The sequence below is a fragment of the Agelaius tricolor genome, unplaced genomic scaffold (genome assembly GCF_023055355.1).
Source record: "Agelaius tricolor isolate 1412-34295 unplaced genomic scaffold, bAgeTri1.0.p SCAF_4, whole genome shotgun sequence".
Lineage (NCBI taxonomy): Eukaryota > Metazoa > Chordata > Aves > Passeriformes > Icteridae > Agelaius > Agelaius tricolor.
The window spans coordinates 25,420,900-25,442,412 of record NW_027269264.1 but is presented as its reverse complement, the minus strand read 5'-3'; the positions used below and the strand labels follow the sequence as shown (position 1 = coordinate 25,442,412).

General features: G+C 35.8%; 1 protein-coding gene and 1 long non-coding RNA gene across 4 annotated transcripts in view; one reads left to right on the top strand and one right to left on the bottom strand.

The window, feature by feature from the left end:
- ADAMTSL1 (ADAMTS like 1) overlaps positions 1-21,513 on the top strand; it is a 391,950-nt gene that overhangs the window by 179,827 nt on the left and 190,610 nt on the right. The gene's annotated exons all lie outside the window — the stretch shown is intronic.
- Positions 9,719-15,602, bottom strand: LOC139589010 (uncharacterized). Its single transcript, XR_011678902.1, has 3 exons — positions 13,458-15,602; positions 11,439-11,577; positions 9,719-9,919 (listed from the first exon to the last, which is right to left on the bottom strand). It is a non-coding gene; the product is annotated as an uncharacterized lncRNA (long non-coding RNA).

The window sequence follows — 21,513 nt, the reverse complement described above, 5'->3', positions numbered from 1 at the left end:
TCACTGTGGTAATTATTTAATAAAAGATTAATTTAAAAAAGTTTTAAAATGTACATTTAATATTATATCTAGCAAATTCTTTCTATCTTTCCATTCATTCACTTTACAGCCTTTTGTTACTATGCAGATTTAATATTCTTTTCTATAGATAGAGGATGTGCTTTTAATCTAAACTTAGAATTAATTGCCCATTACTTGCAAAAGCCAAGATTAGCCAGGTACAGCAAATCTGCCTGACAAGCCTTCTAGTACAATCTCTGAGGAATGTGGTCTGCAATGAGATGAAGTCTCTCCTTTTAATACATAAAGAACATTAAAAGCTGGATGAGAATTGACAGGCCATCCATGATAAGGAAACTTGAGTTGTACAAATAAAAACCCCAAATTTCAGTCATAAGAGATGATACAAAGAGAGACAAAATTTATGACAATAGCCTTTACTTCAGATTTGTTAAAGCCAGGGAGTTTGAATAATCATGGGGTAACAGAAATTTGTGCAATAACCAGCAAGATGAATGTGAGCAAATATTTTGTGAGTTTATTTGCTGCTTATTGTTCCATTAGCTCAGCTGTAAAGACACACTTTGGCCAAGTGCTCAGTTTTTTGGATACACCACAACACACCAGTATCCTATTGAAAGAAATTGCCTTTTCAGATAATTTTCTCGTTTTTTTTCTTTTCTTCTAATTTTGAGCGTGCAGTTCTACTGTGCTATGCACAGCTTTTCTGTTCTCTCTTGCTTTCTACAGAACATTAGGCATAGAGCCAAGACTCTCAAAAGCTTCAAACAGGTTCCAATGCGACTTCTAAACTACTGAGTCAGATCCTTAGATTCTGGGATTTTTTTACTTTGATATTCATGTTGTATTTATCTTCATGGCTCAGGCTTATATGACTGGCTAGTAAGGAAAGATGTGGGATCTGGTGTTGAAGTGCTAGAGCCAATGCCATGTCCCCATAGAATCTTGTTATTAGTTGTTTCTGCAGCCATTATGATTTGAGTTGATGCTCTTCTGTCAATGGAAGGTCTCTTCTGAACTACTGAAACACGGAACTCTTGGCCCAGTGTCAGGGAAAGTAAGGATGAATTTCACAGTTTTGTGCTTATTGATTCTGGATCAAGTGTGGTGAGAGACAAAAACTTTGTTAGCTATGTGTACCCTGCAGTCTGTCTCCCAGCATGATCTCTACTAATTTATGTGGTACACTCCTTGTGAAAAAATCCATGAAAAACAATGAAAAACAATGAAAAACAATGAAAAACTGGTAGATTAAACCAGTTAAACCATGTTTAAACCAGGAGTAATCTATCCTGAGTAATCTATCCTGACCAAACAAAGAGCTTTTAGATGCCTTTTATCTGACTTCATTTTATGTGAAAAACTGGTAAAAAAGAAGACTTCACAAATACAGTAAAACTGTATTGTAATCAGCACATTGAACATCATTATTTCCCATTTGGGAATTGCAACCTTCCATAGCAGCACTGGTCTCTGCTTCTTGCATATTTCATGGCATTGTGGTTTGTGACTGCTTGGCAATCTGAGCTCATATTTTTGTGGTATATCCAGCTCAGGGAAAAAAGGTAGCGTTTCTGCTTTATTATGTTATTTGTATACTAAAAGCAATTTTAATTTATTTTTATTATTCAGGTAAGTTTTGATTTGACCCATGAACTGAGGACCTACCTTAATAAAAATATATTGATGTATAAAAATAAGCTCTGTGTTTATGTAGTATGGTTTGCTGTTGACTTTGGCATATTTTAGGAGGTGTTTGCATTCTGGGGACAAGTACTATTATTTCTTTGATCCATTACCTGGATTCAGGTATAGCTAGCTTAAGCCATCATGTGAAACTGCTTTGCTTTCCCTCTCTGATGCATTTTAGAGAGAAAAAAAAATCATGTAATTAATTTTCCTCCATTTAAATTTTGGAGCCAGAGTTAATGTTGACTTCAAAATTTAAATTAAACCTTTTACATGTTGTTTTCTAAAGCAGGAGCTGTTTAGATTTGAAGGCACAGCAGTTTGAAAGTGAAGAGAGAAACACTGCATATCAAGTAAGGCCAAGAGGTTTAAAAAAAAAAAACAAAACATATCTTTAAAACTTCACTTACATTTTGCATCAGATTTGTCTCAGTGAAGATTCTCTCTTGATGTCCTGGTTACTCAATGGGAAATTCAGTCTGAATGGACTGAGCTATGGAAACTGCCCCAAGATCACTGAAATGTCACAAATCAGTTAAGTCTCTGTTAAGAGCACAAATGTCTCTCTTTTTTTTTTTTTGCATTAAAATTTAAGTATATTACCCTTAAAATGTGCATTCTATATGTAGATAATACACACCATTCTATATCAAAAGTAACTTTCTCCTGAAGGCTAATGGGTATTCTCAGTTTTATCCTACGTTTGAAAAGAGCTGTTTTTTTACAGAAAAGTATTTAATAATTCATAATTTTTGACCATAGCAGAAAAAGAGATTGTTCAGGTAAGAAATGTGTCAAGCTATAGACTTGCTCAAGATTTCACACAGCTGTGACTCAGTCTCATTTATACTGTTTTCAGCTGAGGATTCTTAGAATTGAGGCAGCTGTAGCAAGTACCACACTTTTTCTTTATTTGAAAGCTGTATCTGAGAGTTGTGCTGTGTCTAAAGGATCAAGGGACCAGACACTGGTAATTACAGGAGGGGATGCAATGGGAGAGGGAACCAGAAGAGGGGAGAAATTTCTGGAGAGCAGATGAGTGGTTATCTGTCTTCATCACACATTTCATTTTTACTGATGCTTAAGGAGCATGATACCCATGTCTTGTTTTCTCCTGATAGTCTCCTATCAGCTTAAGGTCCACTGCACATTTTCCTTATTTGCTGAGCAGTTGCTGATGGCTTCACATGTAAAGATTTTTAGATCTACCATGCCTGAGCTTATACATGGATAATACATTTTAGAATATCACCTTTGCATTTCATTTTGTACAGGAAATTCCAAGCATCTAAAGCATTATCTTTTTCGTGTAAGCTTAGGCTGAAAAAGTTGTAAAATTTCAGATGACAATTTAATGTTCAACCAACTTCCCAAGCCAGAAATATAATGAAAGTTTATTTTAGTCAAAACATGTGCAACCTCCCATGCATGGAATTACCCTAAGTACAATTGTGTTCTACCAGGGGCTGCACAGCAGAAATTACAATTCTTATAGTATTTATTATTCAACTGGTGCTTTTCGGGGTAGGTTTGCTTGAGAAATAAGCTCTAGGTCTCTTCCTGGTTTGTCCTTTGCTCCACAGAAGAAGGAAAAGTAACTGAAACCAAGTGAAACATCAAATCAGTTATAAGAAGTATGTGATAGCCAGGTGCAGTGAGAATTAAAAATTATTTCTTACCCAAGGTTTGTGTGTCTGTAGTCAAAGGCAATCTTCTCCATGCTGCTGAAAGATGTATAAAAATTTCTTATTTTAACTAGCTCTTAATGCATTGGTAAATTCTGCTGTGTCATCCTTTGTGTTTAATGGAAATTGCCCAATCAGATTTTTACTGGAGTGGGGATTGATCTGTAGAAAATTGTATCTTATGTGATACAGCAGTGAAGACAGAACAGAATATATACAATTTTTCTAATATCAGTTGATTATCAACTACATTTATTATTTTCCATGTATTTTAAAGCCAACCATTTGTTGAAGATCCTAAATGATAAATGTATAAGCAAAAACCTACATGGGGCACTTTCTAGAGAGCATTTTTAGTTTTAAATATTTGTATTTTGGGAATAAATCAGAACATCCTTCTGAGCTAATAACTCCATCTTTTTCTCTCAACTTTGACATTACTACTTTGCTGTAAAGACACCAATGGTGTTTATGAACACCGTTTATTTATTTATTATTGCTTTTCATTGGTCTTTTGTAGAATACAATGTGCTAGAATCACATCGTGTGTGCAGCCTAAGCATTTGTCATCTACGTGTGATTGAGGTCTGAGTTCCTTGGGGTTGTTAGGTTAACTGCCCCAGAGAAGACTCATGAATATATTTTCATAGGAGTTTGCAACAGAGACAGAATGGGTGGAGTCTCAACAGAGGGAAAGAACTGTAGAGATTTTTCTCTTCACTTCTATAAATTTGGTAGTGTTTGAAATAGAGCAAAGGTTTTGCCTCACTCTAACAAGTGGAAGTATTCTTCCATCCTATGAAGCATATTTGCTTTTCAAACCAATAAACAAATAAGATTTCTGGCTGATTTCAATTCACAGTTTTCTCTTTGGATCTGAGAGTCTCTCAGCTTCTCAACAACTGTACAATGCATTGAAAATCAAAAAGCTGCTATCATTGTGTGTAACCTATTAGTTATATGCTATATTGCTAACTTGTTATTTTTGGTAGCATGTGCACTTCCTTTCTCCACGCTTCTCTTTTCTTTAAATCCTTTTGTGGGTAATTGCTGAAAGCAATGAGCTTCCAGTTTCCACTGCTGGCAGGTGTTAATTCTTCACTATGGGAGCAAGCCGACATTATTGAAAAGTCCAGAATTTAGAAATTCTCTGTCTGCTGCCAGAATTCAAGAGGTGATAAATGCTATTAAAAGCACAGGATCTGTTGTGGCTATGCGAACATTTTCTTAGTTATTGTGGGCATAAAGAAGGGACAGTGACTTAGAGGCATTTGAATGCATAAAGGATGAGTAAAGGAAACTATTTCCTTGATCTGTGAGGTATTAACATTCTGTTTTCCAAACCCATTGCTACACAGAGCATAGAACATATGTTGACTAGTTTACCCTTCCCCCGCCCCAATTATTTTCAAGACTAGTAGTCGTAAATCTAAATTCCAGTGTGGGATGAATCCGGAATGAGATTTGCCCCCAAAATTCACACCCAAGATAATTCTAAACTATTCTATATTATCTTACCTATGGACACATACAGCGCCACTGCTCTTCAATATGCATCTAATTGTACTTTATTTCAAAAAGTCAACACAAAAAAAATAGACAGGTGGGTCTGCATTTTTGTTGGGGGTTTTTTTCTGCAGGAAGATAAAACGCATTTCTAACTGTAAATCTGACTCTTTCATTCCACTCACTCAGAAAAAAAAAATATCAGAATATGTATCAAATTAAGAGAGAATCTAGAGCACATGTGGAGCCTTTGCAGTACTGTAATAAATGACAACTGTTCCGCTGATTTGAATGGATGAAAAATGAATTCCCAGGGCAAATGATCCTTCATTTATGTCAGAGCACATAAAAGAGAACTTTTTTTTTACTTACCTTTTTGTTTTGGCATGGATAACAGTATCTCTTAAAAAAAACAATGTCTGACAATGCCTTAGTAGTAGTGTTTGGAAAGGAGTATTTGAACCAATACTCAGGAGAAAGGACATTATAGTGTCACACAGCTTAAAGTGTTCTGTGGTTCTTATAATGCAAGAACAGTATCATGTTTCAGGCAAAGGCATAATTTCTTTGATTAAATAGGATTATTTAAAGTTATTTTTTAATAAATACCATAGAAATTTGTTTTCATGTTTGGATTGCAATTTCAATTTGTGTTTTGAAGTAGCATTTTGAGTAACTTTCATGCTGACCTTTATTTGTAAAGCATAGTACCTTTCTGCATCTACTCAATGTCTTTGTAGTTTTTATAATTATATCACATGCTTTTCAAGGCCCAATATTGTTTTCAATTTAGACACTATTTTTTTACCATCTACATTTTTCATAATGTATTTCATGCATACTATACCAGGTTATAAAGATTGCAGAAAATAGCAGATGCAATTCTTAGAGGTATTTAGGCTCAGTTGAAGAGTTTGACTTTGTATTACATGAAGAAGATGAAGTTTCCTCTGATAAAGTTTTAACGTCATGAAGTCATTCAGTTATCTAACCCCAAAATCAGACTCCTAATTGTCTTAACAAAATTAATGGTGTTACACAAGCCATATCAAAAAAGTAAGTCTCTTAGAGTGGCAGGAGCAGTTTTGCCTGAGTTTTAAAAGCCAGAAAATTATCTCTTATATACTTCACTCCATTTTTCTTATCATAAGAAAGAAACATAATACCATTCTGCGTATGTAACAGCTTCTTTACTGAAGAACCTCAGAGTACCTCAGAAACTAAAATGAATTGCTAAGAAATTATTGTAATGAGAATTGATCCAGGACTGTCAGTCCTTTTAAAGAAGTGTAACTTCTTTAATCACTGGCTGCAATTCTTGGAGTGAGCAGAAAACTATTAATTGCATTTAAAACAAACAACAAAAACCCACCAGTTACCAGCTTCTAAGAATGCCATTTTCATTTTTGTTTTGACTTTACCACTAAGCAGAACTTGGCTGACATTCTGCTTTTTCTAATGCTTGCCACAGTCAGAGCTGCTAACTAGCAACACACGGCATAAAAGTGAAGCCCTAGGAAAACAGCAGCAGGGTTTTTGCCTTAATGATTTGGGAATGTCTGCCACTTTGCATACTTTTGACCTTAACATTTTCTGTTAGTTGTCCCACATCTCTCTCCCCCCCCTACAAGCATGCACACCCCCATGCTGAAATACATGCACTTGTGTGCTCAGATGAGTTGCCGATCATGTACTGGCATAGAATAGCAGAGCACTAATATAGTGCCCAATTCTTAATGAGGTAAGCAGCTTGCTTACTAGTCCAGAGGAGAACTGATCCTCCTATGAAGCCCAGCTTCATATGGACATAGGGAACTTAAAAGAACCTGACTGCAGTGCAAACAGAATTAACCCAGAATGAAGGAGTGCAATATCAGCCTGAAGATCACTAATCCTATCCTAAAGATTTGGATATTTTGTATGTGTTTTTGCTTGGGAAAGAAAAAAAAAAAGATATTATAATTTCAGTGCTTCTGCCACCTCCTTGGTGTTATTTCAGTCTCTCCTAAGTTTCAAAAGGACATACTGGAATTTATACCGTAGAGCTTTTCCTGGATATAATTTTTTCACAGGTGTGCTGAAGGCATAACACAGAACTTCGGGGTAACTAAATGTTAGACAGGTGAGTGTATAATTAGTGTGGTGCTTTAACTACAAAAAGCATCCACCAAGTTCCTGTCCTCCAGACTCCTTTAGAAAAAGTAAATGTATTTCTCAAGTATGTCAGTCTTTCAGTGCGTATGAAAAAAACCCCAACATTGCAGCAAATCTTCTAAAGGGGTCTACTGTATATGTCTTAGAAACATGTTGAACTGCAGTTGTACCCAGGAGCCTAGTTGAGGTGATAGTATCAGTTAAGTCAGAACAGCTGACCCTCCTGTGTCTGAGTTATAAAATTGCATTTTCTTTTTAAGATGCTACATGTTTTCTTAGGCATGGGCTTAATTCCTCTAGGGTTGGCTGCTACTAAATATTAGTTCCTTTTACTACAATTTGGAAGAAAAGAAATCACTTGAAGGGATCAAAATATATAATATAAAATATATTAATTACTCCTACTTACTTAATCCATTTTTAAAAACAGACCCTGAGTCAGATAAGCCATGAGAAAGAAGCACACCAGCTCAGTTTTTTAGTTATGTTCTCAACAGCATTAATGGTCCTCAAACCTTTTTCCCCCTTGATTTGTTTACACTAAGTTGGTGTTGTTGGATTTTAATACAAAATATTGTAGTAAAAAGTCTTTAGTTACAAGTCCACATTCTCCAAATTAGAATACATTATGCCCTGTTTAAAAGTTGACATGGTAGAAGTTAAGGGAAAACAGCACCTGCATACTAGTTATATAACTTTGCCTTTATGATCAAACTGATCTTCACTTCTGCCACTCAGAAGTTAACCTATATTCTTGGATTCCAAAACCAGGAAAATCCTGTAAGAAATTGGTTCAGTAAATGTGCAGATTACATGGAAGTAAGAAAACAACTGAGTCTTGCAGGACTTCCAGAGTTTGTTAAATCAATCAGAGAAGGGGAGGTCAGTAAATACCACTTCACATGAGATGCTGCAGTGCACTGCATTGTTTTGTGTGTTAGGGCAGAATTTTTAGTATTTTTTGTAATACAGGATGACGAAGAGGCAAGAAAACCCATTGATGGGGGGAATGTGTGCATGTGTATGCTTGCTATGTGATAAGTGCAGATGGTGGTAATGGAACAAGGAAACATTTCTGATTTACTTGTGTATTCACCACTCTCATTTCTGTCAGCAATTTACTATGCTATTGTGAATTAATATAGAAAACTGGCAAAATCAACTCCCCAGCTAATTCAAGTTAATGAGAGGTTCTATTTTGCCCTGGAGAAAAGAAGGAGTTGAAGTTAAGTGGGAATATGAGAAGGAAGACTTCCCAAAAAGGACAAAATGTGGATGATTTCTACTCTGAACCAAGTTTCAATTAAATAGTTGTATTCTTTTTACTAGTAAAAGGTTCTGAAGTTTGGGTAAACCTGAAATTGAGCACCTGCTACTTCTGTTCTAATGTGAGATTGTTCTTTTCGCTTGAACAGTCAGGAACCTTTTTTCAGTCATCAGTAAAAATATAGGGGCATTTTCAAAATGCTATGCTGTTCCCAGTGTTAGAATGTGGAATATGGAGAGTTTTGGCCTGTCTGTTTTCTTCACCTTGGTATTAATGAGCATTCCTGGAGGAATAAATAGTGGCCTAAGCTCATTCACTTCACAGTTCTCAATTGCTGGGCTGATGCCAACGTACAGTCTTTTTGTGGTTTTATTCTGTAAATACAGCTACCTTGCTGTAATAAAGCTAAGGCATAAACCCTTTTTACACTGGCTCAGAAATCCCCTCTTGTTTGTCCAGTGCCCAAGTTTAAATGTTGCTGAGCCAATGTCTCTGTCTGTTTTGTTTGACGTCAAGGCACAGACTCTTTACAAAGTTTTGGCTAAGTAATTACTAACTGGGATGATGTCACAACCCTTTTCACTCACTGGATCATCAGATCCTCTTTTTTAAGTAGCTTGATGTCAAGGGACATGTGATTTAAACATGGGAACTGTTTTGCACTGGTAAGCTGGTTTGCTGTCAACAGCCAGACTTCTATACAGATTCCCATCTCAAAAAAAAAAGGAGCTGCTACCAGAGCATTTCTGTATTTTTTGTGTTACTGGCTCAGTATTTCCCACATGTCACTTTGATTTCTATGGTTAGGCTTCTCCTTGTAGGATTACTGGCTCAGTAACCTAATTTTATTCAGCTAGTGTCAAGATCTAATGAAAAAGAAAACTCAGTTGCCCCCAATATGACAGAGCTGGCCTCAAGGCACAGGTTTCACAGTACATTTTTTGATGTGCTATGTTAGCACACTTGGAGACAGACATCTTCAGCTGCACAGGACAAGAGTTCCTCAACTATTCTATAGTTCACATTTTACAGAGATCTTTATCGGATCCTGAGGCTGATTAGACCCCTGCTTTTACAATTTCATATCACCACTAACCATCCAATTCTATTGCCACACTCTGACACTCACTTTATTGATTCAAAATAAATCTAATAGTTTCCGTTTCAATACTAACAGATGGATCCTGTACCTTGAGATAGATCTTTCTTCTGTATTTTTATGATTTTTTCCAACTCTGCAACATAAAGTTCATTTTTCAAATGGACCTACATGCTCTAACACTAGCTGTTCCCATAGTGCATCATATGAGGATGAGTATACGCATCACATATGAAATTTGATCTGCAGAAGCAGACATAGGTTTTAAAAGAAATCTTAAAGCAGTGTGATTACTGTGGCAGTTGTGTGTGGAAAACAACAGAAGATAAAGATGGAAGAAGACAGCAGGTAAGATGTTTGGCTCTTACAGTATTAGTGAGGAAAAAGCTTACCTCAGTGTATTGTAATTACATTATTCCCTTTGATTCAGTACAGGTTGTACATGTACAAACAAAAGAGCTGACAGAATTCCATTTGGTCAGAAAAGGAACAGGGGCCCTGTTTGAAGAAACCATTTTTTGCATCATGTTATTAAATGGAACACTTAATCAGCTTGTCTGCCAGAAGAAAGCTTCCCATTATTATATATAAACTGTGTTAGAAGAAAAACATTGAAGAAAACTGAAGTGCTGTAATGCTGAATATAATGTCCGTGGTTCATCTATATGCTAGTCTAAGGTACAAAGAGCAGGCTGAAACTTAAGTTTAGGGCTATGTCTTCTGGTAGGTTTGAGTTTCAGCTTTTGTAAATAACTCAAGATATTTACAAAACCATTCCCTGTAAATAACGCAAATTATTTACAAACCATTCCCTGAATGGTTTTGTCAGTCAAATTTCTCCCCTGCACTTTTTCTGAGCTTCTTCCAGGTTTAGTATTATTTTATCCAAAACAAATCACATCATGGAAAATAAGAAGTACTGTCCCATGAAGCTGGTTTCAAAATATAGTCCACAGTAAGTTTGTATGAAATTACAAAAGATTGATATAAATCTCTTCAAGATCTTACCATCTAAGTCTGTTTGGATCTTTGCTTTGCTCAAAGGAGGCAGAAAGACTGGGAAAATTGTATGTCTGTCTACTTAGAGCCAACTAAACCCTGGTTTGCCTTCAGAGACATACAAAAAATGAAGTATTACATGCTATCCTTTGTTTTACCCAAAAGCATTTCTATGGTAGTATTATTTTTATATACTTATTCTAAGCAGAACATCTACTTGATTTTCTATGTCAATCAAATGATACTAAGGCAGATCCTCAGCAATATTAATTAACTTTTTGATAAGTTAGTAGAACTTGCTATTGATTTACCCTAGCCAAGAATCTGACCTTTGCCATCTTGCTACACCAAAGAGAAAACATTCAATCTGTGAGAAGTTGGGACCAAGGTACCTCAAAACCAAATGGCTAATGCTGTGAAGACTGAATTTCTGACTTCTGTGGCATGCATCTCTTTGCATAGTCTCTCTCTGTTGTCTAAATCATTTCTTAGAGGAGAACCATCTCCCTAACGACAAATCTATGAAGTTTGCTCTAGGAGTAGAAAAGCGCAAGAATTTTGATTGAATTTGCTAAAATAATCAATATTTCTAAATAGATAAATAGATCATAATGCTCATAATAGAGTGGTATTAGATATAACAGAGGTGAAAGGAACCATAAATACACACTTTGAAATTGTTAAAGAAATTGGTTTTGCTAATTGCAGTGTAGCATACCCTTTGGGTATAAAGAAAGTATAGGTGTAGTATTTATGTTTAACCTTTAAAACAAATGCATTATTTTAGTGTTCTAAAATTTTCAGTTGCTACCTTTTAGTCATTACATAAGCACAGCTTATTAGCATCTGGTGCCAAAGGAAACAGTACAGCAATCGCTTACATGTGTAAAATACCATCTTCCCCTCCCTTTCCCATAGGAAACAGGCCATTCCTCACACAGGCAAGCTATATATTATAGTGTATTTATTCATGCAAGCTGTATATAATACTAGTATATTTATGAGTACCCTGTGGTACCTTTGCCAGCACAAAAATCAATCCCACTGCTGTCACATTTGGGAGATAAAGTTTTTGTCATTTCAGGGGGTGTGTAGTAGGCCTGCTGGAAGTTCAGAACATTTTGGTGTTTAGTATATGATAGGATTGTTCAGTTTGACTGTGGAGAAAGGAACAGACCAAGCAGAAAAGTAAGAATCTTGCATTTAAAAAGGGCAATTACATTTTATGCCTATTAAGAAAGATATTTTGATGTAGAAGGAAAAGGACATTTGCCAAAGAACAGAAAACACTTCTTCGGCAGTAGCTTGCTAAAAACTGCATAGTGTGCATAGATTTGCATGTAAAGGTGCTGTTAAAAGTACCTAAATTCACATACCCATGCAGAACATACCCACACACCAACCTTTCTGTAGTTTGGAAAGCTCTTAAAGGAACCCAGTCATAATGGGACTTTGTTCACATGTTTCAAATAAACGCAATCACACTTAAAATCAAATACTCATGGGCATGTAAAGAAATACTCCTTTCACTGTTGTTGAAACAGGTAACAACAAAGGTTTCTTTTATTTCCTGATTATTCATTTTCCTACAGCAAGTAAGCAACATATGAACATTTTAAATGAGTATACATAAAAAAGGGAAGTCAGGAATAATTGAAACTTGTAAGCAAGGCAGTATCTGCTGGAGATACTAGCAGATATCTAGCAGATATTGTCTGATTCAACAGAAATAATTTTTCCAGTTCTTACATTATATGTTATGGTTGAATGCTTTCCTGAAGGTAAGGTAGTGTGCATTCTGACTATTTTTTTTTTTTTTTCTGATTTTGAATATTCAAAACATAGAGTTAGCACACATTTGGAAGCAGGGTCTAGAAAAATCACTTGATTTGTCAATCTCATCCTATGGAATTTTTGGCAACAGAACAGAACATATTTAATGAAAAAAGATCCACAGAACAGTCATGTGCTAGAAGACATCAGGTGGAAGCACCCTCCCAACAGGCAGTGTCAGCTTCATTGCCTCTGCCCTTACTTCTTTTGATCCCAAATCTAATTTTGATCCTAATTATATTTAATTCTTTACAGGTCTACCATTTCACCCTGCCCCATGATATTCTTTTTATAGATTCTTTGTGTTCTGTATGAGAATTCAACCTCCTCTGTTCCTCAGGAATCTTGAATTGATAGACAAATATTTTAACTTCTTTCAAAAGAGGATGGGAAATTTATTACTGTTTTTAAAAGAAAAAATGGAGATTATTTGATGGAAAGATTATATGTTTTGCTACCCCCTTTTTCAGAATAGAGGCTTAGTGCCTTTCTCATATTGTACAGTCAGTGTGTTATATTTTATGTAATATTAAACTTGGCATAGGTTTCGGTTGATCCTCTTGGAAAAAACCTTTTCATATTTGGAGAAAAGTCAAAGAACATAACAAAGCAAACAAGACTATTCCTGTCCTCTGTTTCTGAGATTTTAGTGGATGATTATGTGTTCAAGATTGTTTTGTTTGGGATTAAGAAGACTTGATCCATTCTCTCTTCAAGCAAAAGCTATATGGCAGAGAATATATTTGTGCCACAGTTAGTTTGGGGCCTTTTTTGTTCCTTGTTCAGTAATACTAAATTATCCTTCAAAATTAGGACAAACACTCTGTAACATACTGATTTCAAGAGACAAGCAATGATACTTTAGCAATAGCAATGATACTTGAAGAGTAGCAAATCTCACTATTGGGAAGTATGTTTGCTAATGAATTTTTAATTGATAAAAAGCCTAGCAGAAACCCTCCCAGCTTCTATCTAGTTTTGAAACATGTTAATACTCATTTTCTAACCACTGTTTCATGCTTGGAAAACACAATTTGTACTTGAAAATATAAGAATCTCTTCACCTGCTGCTTGCCCTCTGAATTTTGGAGGTGACTTTTGGTGTTTATTCCCAGCATATCATTCAGTACTCATATGCACATCTCAAGATACTAATCCTCAAGGGTTTCATTGGTTTCATTGGTAGGTAGGATTCATTGCTCACCTGCAATATTGAAGCACATTGTCATACAAAAGCAGAAAAGGAGTCCAGAAAAGGGAGCATGAGGTAGCTGCCGCTCTAAATTGAGCAATCCAGCTGCATACCCTAGGCTGCCCAAAAGTGTACCCCACTCAGAGCTGGTGGACATCAGTTTTCAAAGAAAGATTCATCTGTTGGGATAAGGTGGATTTAATGCGAGTATGGTGTAATTTGGTTAAGCTAAACTCCTTGCTTCTTGCTTTTACTCTGTAATGATGTGTTCATTTCAGTGTAATCAAAGACCAGTTAAGAGTCACAGAATGACAGAATCATAGAATAAACTGAGTTAGAGGGGACACACAAAAATCAAGTCCAATTCCTGGCCCTGCACAGGATGCCCCAAGAGTCACACCAAGTGCCTGAGAACACTGTCCAAATTCTTCTGGAGTCTAGACAGGCTGGTGCTGTGACCACTTCTCTGGGCAGCATGCTCCAGTGCCCAAACAGCCTCTAGGTGAAGAACCTTTTCCTATTATCTGACATAAACCTCTTTTGATTAATGAGAATGCTATGCTTTGTCTCCTAACAAGCCTGCTTCACATGTAGCATTGTTTTTTTCATTTGGAGCAGGCAGTAATTAAGGATCAGGAACAAGATCCACAGTTCAGCTGATGCAAACTTGTATATATGTGTAGACTGATAGTTTGATAGTTTGGTCTTGAGGTTTGTTTTTTTTTCTTCTAAACTTTTTTTTTATTTGATAGTTTGGTCTTGAAGTTTTCTTTTACAGTTATGTTCTTTGAGACTTAGGCCACTTAAAACCCAATCTATTCATTTTCCCCTAAAACTTAGGTAAAACTCAGCCCTTATACAGGTTTGAAGAATTTATTTAATAACTGCTTCCCCTTATGCGTAATGATATACAGTGAGTGGAAGATTTCAACTCTTTGCTTTATGCTGAGAAACAAGATCTTTAGTTCTTTCATAAACCATATTCATAGGAACTACATTAAAATGAAACACTGTCAAGGATCTAATGTCTAATACAAACTGTATAACTAATATATTATTACGTTTTGGTTTTATTTCAAATTTGGTATTTGTAAATTATTATTGGCATCTGCAGGCATTTTGAGTTTGCAGGGTTCTTGGTTTTAATATGAAGGAATATATTAAAAATGTATAAAGAAGCAGAGAGCAGAATATCATATGAAAAATATCAAGAATCACCGATTTGCAACCAAAATAAATTAGTCGATAATGTGCATACTAGATATGTTCAAACTGGAAAATACTCTGTTTTCTGTTGTCTCTTCAAAAAGTCACAAATTTGAGTTATTAACAATGCTCTGCAATGCTCTGTGTCAGTTTTTTAGCTCAGATATGGTCTGTAAAAAACACAGCTTGAATACATTTTTATTGTGTTTTGTGTTGATGAGGAAAACAAGGAAAGTTAAATTATAATGAAAAATTAAAATATTCATAATCTGTATTGATTATGAGTACTAATTATATTTGTGGAATGCTTGGGTAAGGAACACATACATGCACAATTCCATTTGTTCCTGTATTTATCTTCTCTTCTAGACAGCCACTACTGGCTCTTTTTGGAAGCAGGATAGTGAAGAAGACGTTTGTTTTGGCCCAGAAAATTTTTAATGCATTCCTACAGGAACAAATCTGCTAAGAAAGTACTGTATGTGTTGGTAGACTTTAAAAAGAATTGATAATCATATTATGAAGGTAAAGATAGGCAAAAAAATGCACATGCATTTGTGTGCATTACTGTATTGCAAATGGACTGATGACTGGATTAAATGTACATTCAGAAAAAATAACCCTGTGAGGGTGTAAAGTTTTAGAAGAAAAATGTGACTTATAAACAGCAGCTTATAATTTGTAACTACCATTTTCATTTCTAAGATCCTGTAAGTGGCGTTTTCATATTATAGCCAAACCAAGGCAAAGTACTTAAAATTGCATTCATGTAGGTTTTTTTATTCAATGCTTGGATCTGTTCGTTTTTTGATTTTAAAATTATCTTAAATTAGTCACATTTGAAAACAAATTTTTAAACAGTTGTTAGTGAGTAACTAAAAGAGCACAATAGTTTCCTGATATTAAAAAGGAAAAAAAGGTTTTCCCCAAAACTAATCACTGTAAAGTAAAGGGAACATCAACTATGATACGTGTAACATGTACCCATGGCTAGTGGGATACATTTCTGTGTATCACACTTCACAAAAAGGAAAACATGGCTGGCAGATAAATAAATATTCTGTAAACTTTTGCCCTTCTCTACTGAAAGGAGATGCTCCTGTAACTTGATATTTTTCCCATAATTATTGATTTGCCTTCTCAAATATAGCTTCTAATCTCTTTTCTCATATTCTCATATTTCAGTATGTAGACTATTCCTTACTTAAAATAAACCATTATAGGAAATTAATAATATTATCATATAGGATTTTTGTAGATAAAATGTACATATAAGCCCCAATGTTTGAAATAAGTGGCTTGATTTTTTTTATTTAATTTTTTTCAATTGTTAATAAAGTAATGTTAATGTTTCCTTTGAAAAAAGACAGGAAGTATTTAATGGGGAGAAAGCCATCTTGCAGGTAAGTACCAGCTATCTGTTACTGGTTATGCTACTGCTTGCATGGTATAAGGGTTAATGAACCAATTAGCAATTTAGCACCAGCACCAGCATTCAGTATCTCATACCTGTATGTACCATATAAGTGAGCTCTATCTCTCTTATTTCATGGTGGCTAGCTGTATCAGCTCCCCAGCTCTCCCTGAAACACACTTTTACCAATTTCTCCCAGGTGTTTCTATTACGTCTTGAAGGTGTTTGGTGTTGTAGAAAAAAAATCTGGCTACATGCCCAATTCTCATGTTGTTTTTATTGCCTCATAGAGATAAATTGCTTTCTGTTTAATTTAAACAGGGATCCACATTTCTGCTTTGATTCTGGAGGCACAAGATAATATCAAAGAAAAAAATTTTTAAAATAACAACTGAGGTGAACTCAGTGATATCCTTTTCTGGTCTTATCCTCCTTTTTAGTCTGATCCTTTTCTTTAGCAAGAAAGTCCCCAAATCTGGAGATGTTTTTCCTGTCCTTTGGAGAAGGGCAATCAGGATGTCAAGGCAAGGCTATAGGTGATATCAAAAGACAAAAGATTTTTTGTTTTGTACTGTCTTGACCCTTTTGAGGTAATTTTGGTTCTTCTTTCTTCACATGGTGATCTGTCATTTGATGAGCTGTGTTGGTGAGACATCAGAAAAACACAGGGCTTTCCTTCCTTTTCCCAATGCTCTCTCCCTCTGTCACGCTCTTTCTGTCCACCTCTATTATCAGATCTTCTTTTACCTGCCTCTCTGAATAACCAGTAATTTTTCCAGTAAAATGTGGCTTTTAGTCTCCCTGTATAACCAGTGTCCTCTTAATGGGTCCGTGTTAGTGTCAAGAGCCCTGTATTTCCACTTCCTGCCTAATGTCAGTAATAATCCACAACTGAAGAGTTTTCTTAAAATATCATATATTAAAAGCAGAAAGCAGTTACAAAAGGAGTCACATCAAAAGACCAAACATGCTAATGAACAAAACACTATAAAAACGTGCTATGTTTGCATGGCTGACTTCCAGGAGAAAACTACTCTCTTCACAAAGCAGCCTGAATACAGTTTCAGAAGATCTTTAGGCACAGTAAAGGTGACCTGGTGATGGGAATGTGCTATGGACGTCCTGGCTGGGGTAAGGAAGTCAGCAAAATGTTTTTTAATTAACCTGAACACTGGTTACAGACTGTAAGCAAGGTGAAGCAGTCAGGGTGACAAGAATTTGATGCCCAGCAACACAGCTAAAAAGGTGCAAGGATGTGATAGGGCTTTGGTCGCAGCAGACATGAAGAAGTAAATCCCACTATGGGGAAGGGAAAGAAATAGCAACACATGGATCCTTTACTCAAAGGGAGCAAATCTGGTCATACTTTGGAAGCAAGTTGGATCATAGATTAGTTAAAACTTTGTAATTTTGCTAAAACCTGTGGATCCCCTGGCTGACAAGGTCTAATCCTTTTTGCCCTGTATTATTAATTTTCTCTTACACTACGTGTAACACTTGAGTCTCCTCTGAGTGCATAATGGGTTTTTTTAGCTTTTTCTTCAAGAATTGGGAAGAAATATGGGGTAACAAGAAGTCTACATCAGCCTAGCTGTTTCAGAAATGTTGGGCACAGTTCAGAAATTTTCAGAAGCATCATGTTTAACTGACGACAAGTGAAGTTCAGAATCACACAATACTTCTCTGTGAGTTGCTTTTTAGGATTTGGGGCTGTGGAAACTCTATGCCTTTATAATATGTGAGCAAAAACCTACTGTGCTTCTCAGGTATAGTATGCTCAGTTTAAAATTGTTTTTCCTATGCAGCTGAGTTGTATTTAAATACACAGTGAATGTGTATTTGGGTACATAGCACTGACATTTTAAAACAAACATTTTAACTGCTGCAGAACTGGGTAGTGTTTATGACTTCAGGGAACAAAAAAAAGATGAAAGAAATGCTAACATTTCAATGCAGAGAAATTATGTGAATTTAATTTCTTCAAAAAGAAATGGAAAACATTCTTTTGCCAGCACAGTATTTGCTGCTTTTTCTCATGTAGGTACATGATACCAAGCTCTTTGCTGCTTTTTCTCGTGTATTAGATACATGATACCAAGCTGTAATGCGGTTTCTGAATACCCTGCATCTCAACCATTTTTGATATTATTATCAGTGGAGCTTGATGTCAGGATAGACAACAATCACAAAAGTAGAGGCAACTAGTCTGGAGGAAAGCACATCAAATCTATCATAGTGTTTTCAAGAAAAAACATTATCTCAATAATGACCAAACTAACAAAAATGTGGAGAAAATAACCTGAATTAACCTGAGCATATGTGTGTATAAGACACTGTTGTTTGCCTTTTCAAATATATAGGCTGAAGGAGAGGAGCAAACATAAAACACTGCCTGTGGAAGAATTATCTGGATTTGTGACACTCCTTAGAGAACTTTAGTCCTGTGAATTTGATGGATTACCTGGAGAAATAGATATAATATTTCCCTATGTGACAGATATAAGTTGGTCATAATATGTCAGAGAAAAACATGTTTATCTTCCTCAAAAGGCAAACACTTCTATATCTCAAGTGATAAAAGACACTTCAAAGAAGACGTAAACTAAGAAATATTCATGACTCTTTATCTGTCATAATCTTTTAAGGCTGTATGTGACAGCAGAGTGGGTGCTGTTTTATATTTGTGATTTACAGCACCATGTGTGGGCAAAAAATGTAGGATTTTACTTATTCAAAGTAATAGATGAATTTCCCAAATGTTACAGCACATCTTGCACATTACATTCATATTTAGAGATGATGTGTCACAATGAAGTATGTGGCATCCACAAAATAGTAAATCAATAGAGAGCAATTTGCCAAAATTACCCCCCCTGAGTTCAATGCTGTTCAGAATTACATGGTGAGGTAAACAGAACATGGTCAGGAAACTCTAAACCTTTTTAACCTATCTTTTTTGCTACCTTGGTCTGCTAGGGTTTCTGACAGAAACCTGTGGGTCACTCTTGGGCAAGTGAGAAGTCCCCATTTGAGGCCAGTGCCTGTGGTGGGACTGTCTGGAGTCAGGCTTTACCAAACCTGCAATCTTCAGTGCTCCCATGTGGGTGGCAGAAATTTCCCTAAGGCAATATTTTGGCAGTCCAAGCTGCTGAGTGGTCTGTGGGATAAGATAGCAGGACCAAACCAGCTGGCTGTTACTGGTACATGACTGCATACAACATTTCTGGTGAAGAAGTTTTTAGTTGATATATTCCCGTAATTTCTTACTGATAAATTTCTAGATATCAGTATATGCAGTGTATGCATTTCTCCCTGCCCCAGCATTGTAGTGTGTTTATTAAAGGATGTTTTTTGTGCTATGTTTTGCTGAATTATATTTAGAATTTGTTTGCTTGGGCTTAGTAGTTGCATGTAATATGTGAAACATATTATGATAATATATGAAACATATCATAGTGCCTGCTGTTAGTCCTCCAAACACAACTGAAAACATTAGTTCAAAGAATTCATCATTCAGATACTGTTTTTCTGTTCTAGCTCTGGAACATGCCTTTCTTTGAGCCTTAAAACTGTCAAAATAAATCAGAGGCACTATATTGAATTTAGGGGTTGGCCAATATTTTTTCCTTAGTATATGTTGCACATCAAGTTCTAATCTCATAAAATTGTAAACAAGTTTAGTGGAAGAATTTTTTTTCATTTTCCCATAAGTAGATAAATTTTGTGTCCATTGCTGCTAGAGTGCTGGAACAATTTTGGGCAATATTACACAACTGTGCTTTGAATTCACAAGTTTACTTTCTAAATTTGACCTAATGGGTTTTACAGTTCCCACCACATATTAAATTACTCTTTGCACAAACTTTGTTTTCCTTACTTAATAAATGACCACATTGTGGTATAATAGAAATCTCTACCATCTTCAAAAAAGCAGTTTACATTCTCCCTTTGGAGGAATTTTTATGTGGCATGGGTAGGAAAAAGGGATGTTGAATTGGGCAAGGGGGGAGGAGGGGTGGGGCACAGGTGATGAATTTAAATTAAATGACATTTCTGGATACCTACTTCTCTGGCCACTATTTCGATTAAAGTTGAATCACACTTACAGAAGCTTTCAGGATAGCTGTCTCTTCTGTGAAGTAAGCTAAATACTTCAGATTTCACAGGAAAAAAAAATCTGCTGCTTTTACATGCCCTTTTGGATTTGCTTCTGTAAGCCTTTCATATACTGGACTCCAGCTGATGTGGATGGAAATTCCACATATGGAGGGACTGGAGAGTCAAACCCCTTGCCTTTCACATATTTTTCCCTCTCTTTCAAATATGCAGGAATGCGAGCATTGTACTGGTGTTTTATAAATTTTATGACTATTTCCAGAGCTAGCTCCAGACTCTCAGCAGAAAACGCAAAACCCTATCTTCCCATCCCCCCCATCCCTCAGGGTTACAGGCAGAATGACTTTTTTCTCAGTCTTAGGTCAGAAAAATTTGACTGTTTCATGAGAGATAATCAGCTGGGTGGTTTCTGGAAGAGGCAAGGGGAGACAGAGAACCAGGCTGGGTCACTTAGGAGGCAAAGGGCAGTGAAAGGTCAGTGGGTCTATGCCTTACTGTCTCCCTGTTTTTTTCTCTTCTTCACATTCTCCCTCAGCTGCCACTCTGTTGCCTTCTCAAACACCTGAACTCTACTGTATCTGTAAAAAAATTTTTATGAACTCTCTATAACTTGAGACACCATAAAAGGTGTAAGGACAGTAGCCATAATAAAAACCATCTAATTATAAAACATACATTTTAAATTTTTTGTTCTTTTTTCCTTTTCTTTTTAAAGGCCAGTGACAGAATCTGTGGAAATGTGTCAAAAGGAAAAATAATACAGAGTCTAGTTTTGGGCAATTTTTTAAATGATAATAAGAGGGTAAACCTGCAGGCATTGAGAAAGGATGTTCACCTTAAAATCTGTATTCAAAAAAACAATATTGAACTTCTGCCTTATAGTGCTGTATGTAGCAGTCATAAATCAATACAATTGATGACTTGCACATCACTGAAGACAGGGACATTCTTTAATTTTAAAATTTTTGTCTGGATTATATTTTCTTTTTTTTTCCTCATACTGTTTAATATCAAATTGTTTAGACAATCAGTATATATGCCCCCTGTTTGTTTTTATTAAGAAAAATGTTTTGCAATAATGCCTTTGGTAACTGACATTTTGAGAAATTTCAAACAAAACCTGACCAGTATAATTTTTGTGTGCAGTTAATGCCTGCAATCTATAAACTTGCAGTCAGTATGGCAGTGCCAGCAAAGAATAAAAAGTGCTCTCTGCTCCAGAGAGCATCTGATAGGCAGTGCCTCAGCTCTCAAGTGAATTGCAGTATGTAAGCCATCAGAGCTGACAAAATGTTTCTGAGAAAGGCTTTTCCTGATTCTACAAACATTTTC